The 14076-nt window shown below is 40.7% G+C and overlaps 1 pseudogene; it reads right to left on the reverse strand.

Annotated features, from left to right (window-relative positions):
• Window positions 1-451: 451 nt before the first annotated feature.
• Window positions 452-12694, reverse strand: LOC147322258 (integrin beta-1-like; annotated as a pseudogene).
• Between the last annotated feature and the right edge of the window lie 1382 nt (window positions 12695-14076).

A 14076-nucleotide genomic window follows, 5' to 3' on the forward strand; every position in this document is an offset into this window, starting at 1 on the left:
TGTGGCATCATTAACCAACTTACAAAGGGCAGACTGCAGAATACAAAGTCCTAAAGAATTCTACAGACGTGATTTGCATTTATGCCACCATCAGCCAATAAGGCGCATTAAAGAGGTTTAATCTATATCTCTGTTGGTGCCCTGCCTTTCCCTTATTACTATAATAAAATGTGTTTTTGCATAAAACAATTCCCTGGAGCTGCTACAACTGACAGAATTTCTTCATCTAATGTTGATATACTGGTGTAGTCATAAAAAAATTGAGCATTTGGCTCTGCTTACCTCGTTTGCAAGCTATATAGAAAGACTTTTCTCTTCCTAGGGTCCTCACCCAAAAATGCACTATACAGCCTTCTGAGTCCACTTCCATTCACCTGCAAAGGCCTGGGGAGAAAGCCACTGTTACTAAGACACCAGTCTGACCTACCAAGGCGAGGTTCAGGTGGGCACACTTCATCTTGCACTCATTTGGACTCAAGCCCACTGAGAAGGCCCTGCATGATACACATTCTCTGTGAAAAGAACCATAATCAAAAGTGAAAATGTGTTAGTAGGCTGCATACAAACCGACATGCACTTCATTTCTTGTATTGCAAAGGCAGCAACCTTGGAAAGTAGCAAGTGACTAACGTTACTCGACATATTCATGATTATGAAAATGTCAGCTTTTAAAAAAGAGTGTGGCAGAATCTTTCATTTTCATGTTTTCTTAATTGTGCCCTGAACTTTAAAGGTCGTAGTAGTGGTGCAAGTTACAGATGCTGGGACAAGAAGGGCAAAGCTCACAGGTCGGGCCCTGGAAGCGCTTGTCATGGCAAATGCAGGTGCCGCAGTGGCTGCCTCCACAAATCTGTCCATCCTGAGACAGACACTCGTAAGCTCGGCCCCTGAATGCTGGGGAACACAAACACTCCCCCCACACACACCTGCCGCGCCCTGGGACAGTAGAACAAACAATTTTAAAAAAGACATACTGGCCTCCTGTTATTTTTTTGTAGATGTGTTCCTGCTACTATACCTCCACATTGTAGTCCTCGGTACTGATCACAGCTGAAATCACTGCACTCACACAGCTCCCCATAGTACACATGGCTGGGCTTTTTGCTGCTCTTTTGACAAACACACCTCCCGCAAATGCACTTTCTGTGCCCACTGCACACTTCAGATGCATTATCACGGCGACAAAGGTGTGAGTCAACTGCTGTGCCCGACTCCTCTTGCTCACATTCAGAAAATGTCCCGGCTCTCCCTGCTTTACACCTGCAACACAGGAACACACATCAGCCTGTTTCCCCCCTTAATAACCTGGAATTAAACTTGTTAGCCAAATTGATGCCGTCAAGCCACTTCACCTATCTGCATGCGCCACACTCCAAAGTCCTGTTGCCATGGCTACATGAAGGACTGTGTGGGACCCTGTCCTTTTGACATGAACACTCACATATGGGGCTCAGCAGGACCTCAACCTCTTCACTATAGCCTTGGGGCTTAATAATAAAGCGGCATGGTCTTTGTGAAGCAGCCACACACAGAGGTGCTGTGATTCTTACATTAAAGCTCACCTAGAGGGGGGTGAGAATTCCTTGAGCACCATTATAATCCTCCACTAATGAGGTAATCATAATCAGCATTACCATCGCTTCAACCGAGGATGGCCGCATGCTAACAGAATCACTCACACAATTTACCACACACAGAGCCGCGGCTACATGCAGCTACTCACCTCGTCATCTACAGAGATGTTGGAGCATCTCCTCCCCTGTTCTCCATGCCTCGGCCTGTGGTCATTACAGTGGGAGTATAGGAGATGTGCTAGCCCGGTGGAAACTTGCTGTGCTCCATAACAACCTCAGAGGTCAGTGCCTATAGCCAGTAAAGCAGTTAACCTCTCAAAGATGAGGTGGTGTCAGCAAGCTATACACATGAGGCTAATGACCTCTGTAGGAAGGGAGTTTGTGGTTCACTTACACTATATGCTTCAACAATTATCTGCAGGATGTTGTGGGAGTTGTTGGACAGCATTCTGAGCTCACATTTTGGGAAGATGCTTCTTCCCGAAGAAGTATCTTCTTCCCAACGGCATCTTTAATGTCAAATTAATGCTTATGCATTTATTCAAAGTCTTCCAGCTGGACAAGCAAAAAACGAACCAAATGTTTCAGAGAGATTATAAGAGTTGATAAGTAAAGACGGTGGCGTACAACCTTTGCCCTTCCACGAGCTAAACTAACATATGAGCCTGTCGTGTTGTTGCACTGATGCATGCCAGAGGTTCACGATAGTTATAACAGAGAAGCAGGCAAGTATGCATTTTTCATGACTTACTGTATTCATAATGGGAATGATCATGGCATTTGTTCAAGTGCTCTGACAGATACAAACATGTCAAATCTCTGGACTGAACTACAGCTAATTCAAATGTGTATCACATAAACTGTGTGTGGAAGGATGGCTTTAGTTATTCATTAATTTATAGAAAAAGTCAATTCTTTGACTGGTTTTGAATGAACCAGCTATGCAATTAAATTAAAGATGTGGAACCTTTCATTTAGACAGGAGGCGTGCCTGGAGCTATAACAAGGATGGCTGCCAAGCAGATGACTTACTTAAGGGCTGTGGAACGTAGTGTCAGAGCACAGGGGCTTGCATAGTTATGGTGAAAATAACCCCCTCTGATGGATCAAGGTAAAGATTAACTTTAATTCTGGATTTACCAACATATAGCATAAAGATTCAGAACAACAGTGAACTGGCAATGTAGAACAACTCATTCCTGTGTGTTATAGATGTTGACTGTGTTCTTAAGGTTAGGGTCCATTTGCAGGCAAATCATCAGTAAAGTTTTTCATAGCTTTTTGCTTTTAAGTGGAAATAGGTGGTATTGGTCCTTGATTAGGCACCAGCACTCCATGTGCAGAAAATAGAGAACTGATAGTGAAACCCTTGCAATGAGTCTCATCTATCTTCATTATAATGCACTTGAGTAGTTTGGTTTACTTTAGCAACTGAGAGTTGCAGTTAATATTTACTGGAGCACCAAATGCACAGTGGAAAACAGTTCTACAATAATGCACATTGTTTTTTTGTTGTTGTTTTTTTAGGTCTTTAATATAAAAGGTAACCAGTGAAAATGCAATGTGGTGAAGGTTTTTGGCAAAAGTGCAGTGCAAGTGGTTAAAAAATTATAGATTTTCCAGAAACTGCTACATAATTTTACTCAGTTGGCATCGAAGGGAACAGGGAAGCTTAAAACGTAAACATTTTTACAGCAAATAGTAGAAATAAATAGTAAAATAGTACAATAGTTGGTTTTCCCGTTTAATACAGCTATACAAATCAAACTAAACTGAGTAAGATTTAAAGTTATGCATGGTAAAAGAGTATGTTATCTAACGTCAAGGCATTCAAAACATTCAAGACAGTTATCAGTCTTTCCAGGAGTGGGCATCCTAGCAAGTTCACCCCGTGGTCAGACATTTCAATGCTCAGAAAAACCCCTCAAGAGCTACATTTTAGACTCTACAAGCCTCCAAAAATGACTTGTTTGGAGGGGATTTCCTCTTCTCTTTAGAAAACAACATGGCAGCTTGGCTTAAGTTGCCATGTTGCTTCTGAACAAAACACAAAACTTCTGGAAAAATGTCCTTTGGATGGATGAAAAGAAGTGGAAATATTTGGCCATAATGCACACTGTCATGTTTGGAGATAATCAAACATGAAACTTCAGCACAAACACCTCATATCAACTATCAGAAGGGTGGTGGAGGGATGATAATTTGAGCTTGTTTTACAGCCACAGGACCAGGGCACCTGGCAATCATTAAAGCAACCATTAACTCCTTGGTATACCAAAGTATCCTGGAGTCAATTATGAGGCCATCTGTCTGACAGCTAAAGCTGGACTGAAACTGGGATCATGGCAGCAGGTCATGGGTCATTGGGGTCATTGCAGCAGAGCAGCAAATTTACAACAGAATGATTGAAAAAGAAAATAATCAAGGTGTTTTAATGGTCCGGTTAAAGTCCAAACCTCAACCACATTGTTATGCTGAAGTCAGACCTTAAGAGAGCTGTGCATAAAGAAATGCCAACAAACCTCAATGAAAAAGCTATGAAGAACAGTGGGCTAATATTCCTCCAAAACAATGTGAAAGACTGATAAAGTCGTACAGAAAATCATTGCTTCAGGTTATTGTTGCTAAAGGTATTGTTCCAAGCTACAAAACCTATTGAGTCATTTAGTTTTTCATGTGACTGCAGAATATCCTTTGAAAACTGTCATGGAGTGTTATCCAAGCTAGCTAGCATTAGCTAATCAATGCAAATATGATAATTTCTGGGTCCAATAAAACAACATGTAGACAGAAGAAATGCCACACTCGAGGCTTCCGAAATGTAGTCCATTAATCATTGGGTGATGTCATGGTGGATACTTCCATCTTTTATATGGGCTACAGTCTACAGTCAGCTTTAGATAAAAACTCAAACGGCAAAGCATCAAAATAAACACAAGCAAATAAATGATAAATTATTGCAGATAGGCCCTGCTATACCTTATACAAGGGTGCGACTTTTTCAGTGACAGCAAAGATGATCTGGACGTTCTTCTGTCTCAGTGTTTCAGCAATCTGAGCCACCGAAGGATGGTCCTGTCACAGTGGAATCAGGGCAGATGCAAATTGCAATGCATAACAGTCAGGCCAGAATATATATGTGTAATAAGTAGTTAAGCATGCTCTACCTCTTCCTTCTATTGCTGTCCTCCCTCTTTCCCTCCCATCTAACAACTCTTTCTATTGCTCATTTCATTCACTCACCGTAACAGACTTTCCATTCCCTCCAAATAGATAAATAAGTCCCATTCAAAGAGGAGTGACGCCCGTATCTTGCACATCCATTTTCAGCCTTGGGTGGCCATGCATTCAGACAGAAATAGATTAATAATGCATCCATATTCACTCCACCTGTCAAGTGTCTGGACTGGAATGAGGTCAGGACACTAACAGTCTCATGAACCTAACGAGACACCTATATGGATGTTTAATACACGCGTATAAAGAATTACACTCACAAGCACACATCCAGGCGTGCATGCTCTTTGAGCACCTGCACAGCACACACCCACCCAGCCTTCTATACACAACCCGGGTGAGATTAAGAGATGAAAGCTTTGGTTTGAATTACTCCACAAACACTCCAGCTGTTTCCCATCAGGGTGTGCCTGTCAGCATCTTCTCTACCCAGGGAACTGTGCTGTTGATTCTGACCTTTAAATCACTGTCTTTGACTTTCTCTGCAGCTGCCTGGACCTCTATTTCACTGCAGACGGGAATCAATTTAGCACGCGTTGCAATATCTGGTCCATAGGATAAACACTGTATGCTCCTTGGGACCACAGTCACCCAAGCATGCATGAAAGTAAGTGAAAACACATATACCTCTATGATGGCTCATTCTGGCAAGGTAAAGCTTCGGTTTTTACCTGTGAGTATAACTGTGGGATTTCACAAGGCAGGATTAATCCGTTTTCTCAACAAGTGAGATGAGTTTGAAAAGAAACTGACAGACAATCCCAGTAGACAACGAGCAGCATTATTACCCTATTAAACTGTGTTGTAGAGCAATAAAAGGATAGAAATCTGATATTTACACTCCTTTTAGTTCTTGCAAGGTCTTTATTAATTCATGAAAAATATTTGTCTTTTGTTGCTGGTGTATATTTTGGGTCTATAAAAGCCTTTTTAGTGAAAATGGATCTAAAAGTAATTTGCATTGCTCTGAAATGCTATGTTTGCTAGAAGTAGCAGAAGTAGCACTATCTATCTATCTATCTATCTATCTATCTATCTATCTATCTATCTATCTATCTATCTATCTATCTATCTATCTATCTATCTATCTATCTATCTATCTATCTATCTATCTATCTATCTATCTATCTATCTGTAATCTCAAAAGTATCTGCTTGTCTGCCTCTGTAACATTCAGTCCAATTCAATTTTATTTATAAAGCGCCAAATCACAACAGCAGTCACCTCGAGGTGCTAAACATCCCATTCTTAATCCACAGGGTTTAATATGGATTACCCATCGGAGATATAACAGCTTCGGCTCTTCTGGTAAGGCTTTCCACAAGGTTTACAAGTGTGTTTATGGGAATGTTTAACCATCTTCCCAGACCTGGTTTGCAGTTTCTGGTCTAATTCATCTAAAAGGTGTTTTATAAGGTTGAGGTCAGGACTCTATGCAGGCCAGTCACGTTCTTTCACACCCGCTCACTTATCTATGTCTTTATGGACCTAGCTTTGTGCACTGGTACGCGATCATGTGGGAGCACGAAGGCGCCCTCACCAAACTGTTCCCAAAAAGTTGGGAGCATGAAACAGTCCTAAATGTCTTGTTATGTTGACACATTAAAAGTTCCTTTATTTAGATCTAAGGGACTGAGCCCAACTCCTGAAATACTACAACATATAATCGCCTTTCCACCAGAGGCCATCGAAGGTATTGGAACACCTGAATTCAGTAATTTGGATTGGTGTACCTGTCTATAGAGTCCAGTGACAGAGGAGAACACACTTTTACTGTAGCACTACACATCTAACAGATCACACCATGAGAGTGCTTGTGTTTTTCATGGGCTAAAAAATATTATCCATGGTCTGCTGTAGCACACTGAAGTAACATAGACATATTGTTGATTTATGCATCCGTGGTTTTTTTTAACAGGGGGCTAGAGCCTATCCCAACTGATAATGGGTGAGTCTGTAACAGGACTAATACAGGGAGACAGACAGTCACTCAGCCCTATGGCCAATTTAGAATCACCAATTAACCTGACATGCATGTCTCTGGACTGTGAGAGGAAGCTGGAATACCTGGAGGGACCCAATGCATGCACAGGGAGAACATGCAAGTCCCATACAGCTGACAGGTTTGAACTAGGAATCCTAAAACCATTAAATAAAACATTAATTCTGCAATGATTTTCAATGTTTGGCCCATTTCAGTGTAAGTCCAACTATAATAGACCTATAATGAAAACACCATTTAAGCTTGAACTTTTTTTCTTTAGTAAAAAAAAAAAATTAAAGTTCTTCTAAAAAATGTATATATTTGTAGCAAGTGACACTTCCCATCATTTGGAAGCACAATGCAGGATAATTTTCCATCTCCAGCAACGTGGAAAACAGCATCCGTGGAGAACACCAGCAGACGGGTCACGTTTCTCCAGCCAATCTGCCGCTGCAAGTGAAGAACATTTAGTCAATAAATTACCGATTGGCAGAAAATTGAACACAGCGACCACGACCTAAGTGTTTCTGACAGACTTCTAGAAAAGAATTACCTTCCTGCTTTTCTATGTAATCAAATAACTGTGAATGAGTAATACTTTGTGCCTTCAAGTTTAGGGCTTAGATCAAAAACCTGTGAAATTCAATTATAGAAATCAAATTTTCATGTTTAAGAGCTTGTGAGTCTAAGATACACCCAAAACTGAGCGATGCAGTTTCCCAAAGGAAGCTTAGTATTCTGTAATAGCCCTTTCATCTATTGTCTGCAGTCTTTCCACTTCCTCCACATAACACCCACTCAAACAAAAGCAACAATATCTGTATTGCAGTCGAGCTCCCTGCTGGGCTTTCTCACATTACCTCACACATGGTGGCCTGCATCAGGTCATTCAACCCAACCTCTGGTGAATCCAGGTTACTGGAGATCCGTTGCCCCCCTACCAGCTCTGTGAAGAGGCTTCCGTTGGTGGTGAGGCTTAGGATGTTGTGGTAGGTGAAGGGAGGGGTGCAGGGCCAGGGCTAAGTCCTTTTACAGGGATTTCGGAGCATGTCCTTTGCAGTGTTGATGTATAGAATCACTGTCTTTCCCACAAATGCAACAAAACCTTTTGGAAGTGGAAGTGGAAAGGAACAAAGGAAAATAAGAAGTACTGTGTGCTGTGAGAAGTGAATGAAAAAAAAAAGGTTGGGGTGGGGGTGGGGGGGAAGTAAGATAACTAATGGTTTCCTGTCTCCCAAAAGCTACCAGTTGTCCTTGAGCAAAGCACCTAATTCCCAATCACTCCAGCAGTGCTGCTCAGTGGTCAGTAGTAAGATTATGATTATACTGGGCAGCTCCCAGGTGTATAACTATGTAAATGGGGCACAAGGGTATTCAAAAAAAAAAAATGAATATACAGATATAAAAAGTTATAAGAAAATTGCATTGACCTAAATTTCATATGATAAGGAAACTGAGGCAAACAGACCCAATCTGAAGTCACTGGTGATATTCTTCATTTCTTTCATGAGGTCAGCCCCCAACTTTTTAACATTCATCAGGTCATCCTCCATGGAAAAAGACAGATCCATCAGGTAGTACAGGTCTATGAGGTAGTCCTTCACCTGTTTGAACTTCACCTCAAAGCTCTGGGGTTCTCCTATAGATGTGAAATGTGGAAATTCTACTGCAAAACACACCACAGCTATAAAAGTAGCTCGGTACTATTTGGAAGTGTGCACACATCACACACTGTTTCAGGCTGATTCTGATATTTGTGGAAGGTTTCTACTTTTACATTTGATATTTTATGCAGTTGATACAAAAAGATTTTGTGGTTCATGGTTTCTTTTGTGTGTGGGTGTCGCTGGGTGTTTTTGGTCTCCTCATTACTCAGCCAAGGTTGTGCACAAAACCCTGTAAACCTGATTTGGTCATTGCTTCTAAAGGTATTTTTTTTTTATTTTGACTGACTTACGATGGCTTTAGTTTCATAAGATGAACAGGAAAGCTTGAAGGAAAGCTGTCATTAGGTGAAATCAGTCACAAGGAGAGAGCTGCACCAAAAATCTCCAGACTACTTTGGTCACTAGCAGATTGCCACAGTCATCCGTTATGTCTACATGGAACACCTTGACTTGTCTTCAAACACTTGTTAATTGCTAGCTGAGTGATATTAAAAACTTGAGAAGGAGTAACACAGACTAGAAATGGAGAGAGTTCAGTTTCAAAATGCAACTTATGCGTCAGTGCTGAAGCCAACACATTTCACCAGGTGGAACTTTAAAAGCAATGCATTTTATGTCTCACTGTTCAGAGTTTCAGTACTGCTTATAAAAAGTATTTTTAGACAAGTAAGCAAACTAGTAATCTGCTAGTGACTCAAGCAATTGCAATTTTTTGGCCAATACACATTTTTCCCTAGCAAATATCAATCCACTCTGATCCACCATCCATTATTTCCGCTTATCCTCTCTGCTACCAGGCTGGAGCCTAACCCAGCTACCATAGCGCAAGAGGGTGAGAGGCAGGGCTAACACATAAAGACACTCACATTAACACCTATGGGCAATTTAGAATTACTAGTTAATCTAATCAAATGTCTTTGGACTGTGGCAGGAAGCTGGAGTACTCAGAGAGAACAACAGTCCTAATCACCGCACCACCTTGCTGCCACCCCAGCAACCAGTGGTTGCAAATTGGCTGCAGACTGGTCTTTAGGGCTGTGTGGCTCGGGCCTTATTCACTTGACTTTGCATTGTCACCATGATACAATACATGTAGTGTCCTTTCCTTCCCGTGATGTTATCACGATTAAGGCTAAGTGCTTAAAAAATTGCATTACACAAACTAATGACATTGGCTACATCCCTCTTTTATGTGCAGTTTGCTAAAGCTAATAAGTGACATTACTAATGTAATTAAAAATGCATTAATTATACTGGTAATTTATACCCACCTGGTCTGAGGTGCAGCAGGACAGTCTGAGGCTGGAGCTGGGTCACTACTCTGTGCAAGCGTTTATGTCTTTGTTCTTTAGGATGAAAGGTGATCTTCTGGTTTTTCAGAAGGACAGTGGAACCTCTAGGGTCCTCCAGGTGATCAAAAGGACAGCCCCTCTTTAGCAGGGCTCCAGCTGTGTCGCAGCGCTCCCATATGTGCTGACCCACTTCTAGAAAATTCTTTACACAGGTTTAAGTTAAGTTCAACGCCTTACATCAACACTGACTGCAAAAAGGGCAAAGTCAGTGCTGCAGTTAATGGAAGCAGTACAGAAAGGATGTGAATGTGTGTGTGTGTCTCTGTGTGTTTCTTTTAACTCAAAAAACAAAGCCCGTCATCTTTCAACAACATCATTAAAATGGAACACATATGATGTTCCATATTCAAAATTTGCTTACAGGGTTTACTGTTGTTATAAAACACACGCTTACATCACTGTTTGATACAACACAACATGCACACGACAACATATGATGTACTAAATATACAGTACTGTGCAAAAGTTTTGAACCACCCTCGAATAGTTTATATTTTTGCTTCCAAGGAGTCAGACATTCATGCAGTTGTTTTTAAAAGGCGTCTTGAGCTATAATTTTTCAGACTTTCTGAAGGTCTTGCTAAGTTTTCCTTTGGACAGTGGCTCCTTTTTCACTCATTTTCAGTTCAGTCCTTGTATCTGACCATTTTTAGAGGGATCTTTTTTAGTTGTTAAACCATTAAACACTGAGAGAAAGAGAGATAGGAAGAGATAACACAATTTAATAGACATAAAATAGTACTTTTGAACCAACAAGCTGATTCTATGAGCTGAAAAGATGCGATATTTTGGCATCGTGTGCAGTCTGCCCATAAAAAAATCAAAGAAACTGGAGAACTGGACAAATAGAGGACAGAAGAAGTGGCAGGCCTAAAAAAGCCATAGCTTCATCAGCTATCGCTATAGCTATAGCAAAATGAAGATTATATGAAAGTTGTGTTCTTCCGAAATAGGAAAAAGTGCAGCAAATACCTGACATAGCACCTGTGAGAGGCGCTTGAGTTTAATCTTGATCAGAAATGTTCTCAGTTGAAGGGTGGCTGTCGTGAAGCCATTTTTAAAAAAAATATTCACCTTCAAGTTCCTTAGATTGCACAGACTCTGTTTTTGCCTTCTATATTTTGCACCTATTTCCTAAGCAGCATATGAAGATATAAGGTGTGGCTTGAGACTTTTACACAGTACTGTAATTGAAGTTATTAAATATGTAATTACTTAATTTTATTAGGATTAATCAGTAATAGCATTCAATCTTAATACAAAATGCAAACTAGGACTTAACCCATCCACTGCTAACTTTTCAAGGTCTCCACTCAAATAAATTGGAGATTTCTATATCCACTAAGCATCTCTCTGTTAAAGGAACAGATCTGGAGTACTGAAAAACTTTTTGTGGACCAAAAATATACTTGGTGTTCAGTTAACAGTGAACCCGCCAAAAAAGAAGTCACAGCGTATTTCCGAGGCCATTCACCTCCTAAGTACACCAGGCACAATGTGGCCCTGCTGCCAGGCACTCTCCACAGCTCCTGACCCCTTGACTTTCACATTTGTGATGTGAATGGTCTGCAAGAGAACAGAAACTAGCAAGAGGCTCCAATATTCCATCATGTGAATGCACCGTACGCAGAAGAAAAGCAAACTTAGATTTTTATGCTCTGTACTGGATACATTTTGGAAGTCAAGGGATTAGCCGATCAGATTTTTCCTCTCTCTGTTTCTCATAGCACAAAATCACAAATTGTCAATGCACATTTTTCCTTGTCAGTCACCTAGCAACGCTTTTCTTACAACTTAAAAAACATTCTATAGTTTGTACTTGACCCATGTTAAAAATGCAGGCTTTGTGAATTACATTTCAAGTCAATATATGATCAGAATCACACTGCTGGCTGTTTGTCATCAGTTTAGTCACACTAAAAATCTGTATGCATCAATACCTCCTAAATTGTAGTCCATAAATAGATTTTTTTTTTTAAACTACAGAGGTATCTTAACTGTTTAAGCTAACTGAATCTCTATAAACTGATATCTGCTTATGAATACGCAGATAACTGTAGTCTAGCAAACAGGTGTTTTGTAGCACTTTCTGTTGATCAGTCACACCTGAGAACATTTTGTTGTGTGGATACAGGATGTCATGCCACTGACATATTCCCACCATGTAATAATAATTCAAAAGTTGAAAAACTAACACCGAAACCAATAAAAACTAAACTAAAACAAGAAAATCCACTCTGGAAACTAACTGAAATGGAACTGAAATAAACCCCCCAAACAAACAAACAAGTCAGAATGCAATTTAAAAAAAAATTCAAACTCCCCTGCAGCCCTGAATTTGATATGCATAATGAAATGGGTGGATAGATGGAAACAATGGCTTTATTTAGAGCCACAACTATTTGGAAACAGTTGGACTTCACATGGTGGGCATACTGGTGGCTAGTAGAGTTTATGAGCCAAACAAAAAATACTGTTGCCCCCAAAGGATAAATCGGCTAACTAGCCGATTGGTTCCCTCATCCGTAGTGAGCTAATGCAGCGGTCCCCAACCACCGGTCCATGAGTCTTTTGGTACCGGACTGCGAGAGTGGAGGCTCAGGTGTGAAATGTATGTTTTTTATTGGTTTTTATCGTTATTTTGTTATTGTTTTTATCGTTAACTAGGTTTCCCTGGGTCTTTTCCCATGTGTTATGAATAAATCTTCTTTTTTTTGGTAGTGGTACTGGTTTTATTTTGTTGTATTTAGCCGCGACACTTTAAAGGACGACCCCTGAAAATACTGTCGGACATAAACCGGTTGGACCGCTGAGCTAATGTACCTGACTGTTTGCTGCAGCTTCATATTTAGCATTCAGACACACTAGAGGGGAGTCCATCCTCTCACAACTGTCTGCGAATGAGTAGTGATTACACAGACGAGAGAAATCCTGGATATCTTTCTGTGAAGGCAACTAACATAAGTGTATTTCCTAAAATTTGATTCAAACCCATTTGCTTTTATCATTGTGACACACTGCAAAAAAAAGGAGAAAAGAATAAAAATTGCCCCACAGAAGTGAACGCACGTCCACCTGCTGTCCCATCGCGTCTGGAGCTGCGCTGCATATAAAAGAGAGAGCGGCTCAGCCTGCAGCAGATGACAAGAGCAAATTTTGACTGGCAAACAACTGGTGGGATCCGGGCTACAATCTAAATGAGAATTTCTGAGCGGCAAGAATAATGAGACGGTTTACTTTCATTGCATCCTCAATGAGAAAAGTATTGACCCACCTTGTGTTCCTGTGGCTTTGCATCTGCAGTACAATAACAGGACAACAGCAAATAGGATGCTCATCTGGAAGAGAAAAAAAAAGTAATTTACTGGCTAAAATGTTGACCATTCTTTCCTCTCAAATCATTAAGGCAGAGTGGAGTTGTAATTGCTGTTTAAGGAAAATAATCTCTGCACTGAGCAGCTTACAAAAGACTATGAATTTGACCTGTGGGTGTTTGGTTTATACAATAGAAATAAAAGGCACTTACCTTGACTGATTCTACTGTGTGTAGACAAACGTGAAGGAGAGTAGGGGTGCCTTCCCTCTGGGGGTGGGACCAGATGGTTTCTTTATACACATCCTGTGCAAAACACGAGCTGTGGGACTTTGCCACCTCTCCCTCCCTCTGTTATCCTCTTTCCTGTAGCAGCCACAAGTGGATCAACTGGCTTATGTTTCAGGGTCGTGAGCAGCAAATGATCTCTTCAAGTAAGGCCAAAGATAAAGAGAATAATTCCCCAGCTTTCTGCTGAGAAAAGCTGAAGAAAAGAAAAAGACACTTACTTGTCATACTTGTCCTCATATAGCACTGGGCCGGTGTTAGAGAGCACACGCTATCTCTTACAATCTTTGCAGAGCTCTGCTTTCTCGATTGTTTGGCCTTGCTGACCACAGCATGCGACTAAAGCCCCAAAAGATATTGACCCAGCAGCACACAAGCTAAATGAGTTTTGAGGACACAGTTCTTGCTCAAAATACAAAGGCTCAGGACTTTCCTCCACTTGCAAGAGGAGATATTTTAAACCTCAAATCCAATATGTTGAATTTGCAAGGTAGAGAAGTCAAAAAATAAGCTATGTGAATGATAACGGTAGCTTTATTTGCATGCAACTGGTGGGAATAATGAATAATAGTATGGTTTTATCTCGCGCAGCAATAGCTGACTGATCACATAGCATCACAAGCTAAAATAATAGGGAGATTTTCTGCAGAGCTCTATTAAA

Source organism: Aulonocara sp. 'chitande type north' Nkhata Bay, linkage group LG9 (genome assembly GCF_057382095.1).
Source record: "Aulonocara sp. 'chitande type north' Nkhata Bay isolate Kocher_YH1m ecotype deep benthic linkage group LG9, A_spYH_male_GT1.1, whole genome shotgun sequence".
Lineage (NCBI taxonomy): Eukaryota > Metazoa > Chordata > Actinopteri > Cichliformes > Cichlidae > Aulonocara > Aulonocara sp. 'chitande type north' Nkhata Bay.